Source organism: Schistocerca americana, chromosome 1, assembly GCF_021461395.2.
Source record: "Schistocerca americana isolate TAMUIC-IGC-003095 chromosome 1, iqSchAmer2.1, whole genome shotgun sequence".
NCBI lineage: Eukaryota > Metazoa > Arthropoda > Insecta > Orthoptera > Acrididae > Schistocerca > Schistocerca americana.
In genome coordinates, this window is record NC_060119.1 from 477626207 (window position 1) to 477631669 (window position 5463).

A 5463-nucleotide genomic window follows, 5' to 3' on the forward strand; every position below is an offset into this window, starting at 1 on the left:
ACAGACAGTTCATAGAGACATGTACCATGAATTAACGAACATTATATAGTCGAAGAATGGCAGGACGATTCAGTTGCATGCAGTGGCAGATGCATATGGGGGACGCTCCGCCCCCCCCCCTCCCCTGTCTTGCGGGGCCACCACCTTTGCCACTCGCGCCGCCCCTCGCGTCAGCCCTCACGCTATTCTTTCGTCAGTCGACTCGACTGAATGGAGTTATCGAGTAGTTGCACTTTCCTAAGTAGAAGGGAGTCTACATAGGACTATCCTACTTTGCACACTCTGTACAAAATATATGTTTGTCTACCTGGATCTATTGCTACAGTAGAAAGAAGTTTTTCAATATTGCGGCGTACAAAGACATGGCTGAGGTCTCACATGAAGGAGGAATCCTCCTGGAGGATTGACTTAATGGCCTAGCTCTGTTGAACACTCACCCTGACATTGATTGTCCTATTGACGATGTAATTAATCAATTTGCCAGGAAGAATACGCCCACAGAATTCAGCATATAAGGAAGAGAACGACAAACGTAACTTTTTTACATCATAAGATGGCATTATACTGTATATGTGTATAATAAGTTTAAATAAAACTTCCTTAAACTTTGCATGTGACTTGATTTTTTTTTATTACGGTAAAAGTAAAGGTAGATCGAGATATATTTAGCGCCCCCTGCTTGAGGTTTTTCTGTATCCGTCACTGGTTGTATGACAGGTAACACATGAGGACGCAAGATGTGTGAGCCGTATCGTTCTGCCGCGTGAGTATCCTCGGTCCCTACCAGCCGAGACCTAAAGTCATACCCGATGTCTCTCCACACTACGACGCCAGGATTAGCACCGCTGTGCCTCTCCAAAATATTGGAAAGAGAAATCGCCAGCATACTCGCTAAAGACGGACATCTGGGATAGTGCAGAATCGCGATTCATCGCTGAACTTAAAGCGACGTCATTTATCAACTGTCCATGCTTCCCGTCACGGAACCATCCAAACCAGCCGCTTGTGTTGTGGTGTCAACGGCAGCCTACACATAAGACCTCAAATGCCGAGTCCAGCTGCTGCTGATCTTCGACTAATGAAATGATCGTGTGGCATTGTTGGCCGGGAGGCCCCATCCGGGGAATTTCGGCCGTAAGTCTTATTTCAGACGACGCCACAGGAGGCGACTTGCGCGTCGGTTCTGGTGCAGGATGATCCAAAATGTTGTGGGGAATCAGTCACGAATCCTCAGACGGGACGCGTACTTATGAAGCGTTTACGATGTGCTTGTTGCACATAAGGCGTTCCCCCCATTGTGGTGGTTATATGTGATTGATGGATCCTTCACAGCTAGTGTGTCTGCCCTCAGGTTCCCATGAAGTGCAAGCATCGACTCAGAGTCACATGTGAATGCCGCAAAGAATCTTGATATTGCCCGATTCCACCAGCCAGCCGAACGGAGATGCACAGTGACGCCCCTGATTTCGCTGTCACATCACACGAACTACACAGCATCTCCGTGCCCTTCACAGTGACCACTCAACATCTGAAGCTGTTCACATCCCTTTAATATCGCAGCAGGCCTGGTAAAAGCACTAAACACGAACAACACTAATGCACTCTAGTGGCTGTTCTACCTGTCACAAAAAATTGCAATTCTTATCATTTATATACCGCCGATGGTATTCACGTGTACGACGAGCTTCACTTTCTCTATCGGCATTGTATGTCCAGACAAAAAAGTTTTGTACCACCTACACACCTGCGAGAGTTTGTGTCTTTAGATTCAAAGAGAATACAGAATAAAAGAATAGACATTATGGACTATAAAAATCCGGTCTACAAAAAGGTCAGTCAAAAACCAATTCTTTTGTGCATGTATGAAATAAAAACCTGCGGCTGGGAGCACTCAATACTTTTCACTGTAAGATGCATAGAGTATCCTTCGCACTCTCTTCACAAGGTAGACGCTGCTGCTCAAGTCTACCGCAGTCTCCGACGGTGGCCATTCTGAGGTCATCAAATTCCATCTCGTGCCAAGCATATTTAGTTTAAGCCAAGTCAGCATATAACGCTGGGCGCTCCGTTCGGTTGACTCCTACCTCCTGGAGGAAGGTGTTCCTAGGTGAGTGCGGTGTGGCTGCGCAACATTGTCTCGAAGGAAGGACCCACAGCAGGAATGTTGCCTCTAGGTTTGGGAAATATGATGGCGGAATCTATTCCGATAGTTTAAAGCCTTCAAATTACCCTCGACGGAGATAAGAGTCTCCGATATCCATATACGATACCAGCCAAACACATGAATGATCTTCAACAAATCACTCGCAATTGACAAATCAATATAATGTTAATCAGACAGAACACCCATATATGTCCACATACACGTCAATGTTATTCTTCCTCAAACCCTCACTTACACTGACAACGTGCACATACCTCTGATTCAAGAATAAAAAAAATAAAAAAAATTATCTCCCATATACCACCCCCCCCCCCCCCCCCACCACCACCACCACCACACACGTTTTCACGAAAACAAAATTCCCCGAATTCTTCACTTTTACCGATCTTACATGCACGTATTACACTGAAGTGCCGAAGAAACTGGTATAGACTTGCGTATTCGAAAACAGATATATGTGAACAGGTAGAATACGGCGCTGCGGTTGGCAACGCCTATACAAGACAAGTGTCTGGCGCAGTTGTTAGATCGGTTAGTGATACTACAACGGCAGGTTATCAAGATTTAAGTAAGCTTGAACGTGGTGTTATTGTCGGCGCACGAGCGATGGGACACTGCATCTCCGAGGTAGCGATGAAGTGGGGATTTTGCCGTGAGATCATTTCACGAGTGTATCGTGAATATCAGGAATTCGGTAAAACATCAAATCTCAGACGTCGTTGCGCCCGGAAAAAGACCCTGCACAAACGGGACCAACGACGACTGAAGAGAATCGTTCAACGTGACAGAAGTGTAAACCTTCCTCAAATTGCTGCATATTTAAATGCTGCGACATCAACAAGTGTCAGCGTGCGAACCATTCAACGAAACATCATTGATATGGGCTTTCGGATGTGAAGGCCCACTCGTCTACCCCTGATTGCTGCACGACACCAAGCTTTACGCCTCACCTGAGCCCGTTAAAACTGACTTTGTTGGTGAATGGAAACATGTTGCCTGGTCGGACGAGTCTCGTTTCAAATTGTACCGAGCGGATGAACGTGCACGGGTATGGACGCAATCTCATGAATCCATGGACTCTGCATAACAGCAGGGGACTGTTCAAACTGGTGGATGCTCTGCAATAGTGTGGGGCGTGTGCAGTTGGAATGATATGAGATCCTGATACGTCTAGATACGACTATGACAGGTGACACGTACCAAAACATCCTGTCTGATCACCTGCGTCTACTCATGTCCACTGTGCATTCCGATGGGCTTGGGAAATTCCAGCAGGACGGTGCGACACCCCACACGTTGATAATTGCTACAGAGTAGCTCCAGGAACACTCTTCTGAGTTTAGACACTTTCGCTGGCCACTGAAGTCCCCAGACATGAACGTTATTAAGCATATCTGGGATGCCTTGCAACATGCTGTTCAGAGGAGGTCTCCACCCCTCGTGCTCTTACGGATTTATGGACAGCCCTGCAGGATTCATGGTATCATTTCCTTCCAGCACTACTTCAGACATTAGTCAAGTCCATGCCACATCCTGGGTCCTTCTGCCTGCTTGCGGGGATATTAGTCAGGTGTACCAGTTTCTTTGGCTCTTCAGTGTATTATGCAAACTGAATTATTTGGCTCACTATATGCTTTCCATTCTCACACAAAGAAAGTTTCTCACATTTTCATTCCAGCTATGCGCATGGCATCACACATCATACGTACGGACTTAACTACACTTATGAAAAACCCCAAAATAATTACAACTACACAGGGCAAAATTCATAAATAACACTTCCATTACAACAACCAGTTCCACTTCACTCGTACATTCAACACTAACACAATAGTTACAACCTACTACACCCACTGGCAGGCCATAACCTTAATACTCGAAGAATACCCACGTCATCTTCTGCATCATCTCCAACAATACAGCATCAAGCATTATGATACCTTAGAGCAGGCCCATTTAATACTATTGGAAGAACTCTCGTATCTTCTGTTGCAAACAATAAAACCTCAGTCAGGCATATGCTCCCTTTGAGCAGGTCCATACAACCTAATTCACTATTAATATCTTATTTGCCCCTAGCTAAACTGCCCCTTGGCTCCATATCAGCACCTGTTCCCACTTCTGGCATCATCACTGCCTCTATGACAGACACCAGAATACTTGCAACAAACGTTAACTTACTGATGGCACTAGCCCCCTTTTCATTCTCATTACATCTACCATTCAAGTTAAGATAATAATTACATATACTCCCTTTCCTTATTGCTACTATACACATTACACATATTCTTCCTATTCATCTGGCACACTTCGATCATCCTTCCCACAGTCTTCTCACTCTCTTATATTAGACTCCCTCTGACACATCCAAATATTCTTTTCTTCCTCACCTTTGCTACATCCATTATATTAGCAGTAAAACTGTTCCTGTGACAGCCAAGGAAGTAAAATTGTAACACAGTCTCCCTCCATTGTAAATCTTGTCACTGGTGCAAAACGTATACCCCACGACATATTCCATTAGGAAATTTCCTTGCTCAGTTATTACACTGGAAATGGATTTCTTAAATTATACATCGCCCTTTGATTGGTGCTCGCCATCTTTCCTAACTGTTTACTGTTACAGCTAAAGCCTCATGTCACTCAGTTATATTCAAACACTTTACTCTGCCTCTATTTGGGTTTTATACTTCACACATTTCTTTTCTTACTACTTAGTTCATCCAAGATTGCTAAACACAGTTTTAACATGTCCTATCGATCCCTCTGCTATATTTTTCTTTTATAAATAGCTCCACTTACATGTTTACCTTCAACTTCAGCTACTTTGTACTCATTGTTATTGATTTCTTCATTGAAGACCTCTGTGTCTTTGTTGTTCTTTGAATCTACTTCCACGATCATTCCAAATTTTGAAATTTTAAATAAAAACCATCAGCTTCATGTCTCCAGTCAACGGCCTTGCCACAGTGGATACACCAGTTCCCGTCAGATCACTGAAGTTAAGTGCTGTTGGGCGTGGCCGGCACTTGGATGGGTGACCATCCAGGCTGCCACGCGCTGTTGCCATTTTTCGGGGTGCACTCGGCCTCGTGATGCCAATTGAGGAGCTACTCGACCGAACAGTAGCTGCTCCAGTCAAAGAAAACCATCATAACGACCGGGAGAGCGGTGTGCTGACCACACGCCCCTCTTATCTGCGTCCTCAGCTGTGGATGATATGGCGGTCGGATGGTCAGAATGGGCCACTTGTGGCCTGAAGACGGAGTGTTTCATATCTCCAAGTTCACACCCAATTT

General features: G+C 45.0%; 1 pseudogene; it reads left to right on the plus strand.

Moving 5' to 3' along the window:
* The first annotated feature begins 5115 nt into the window (after positions 1–5115).
* LOC124558299 lies at positions 5116–5233 on the plus strand (annotated as a pseudogene).
* Positions 5234–5463: the final 230 nt, after the last annotated feature.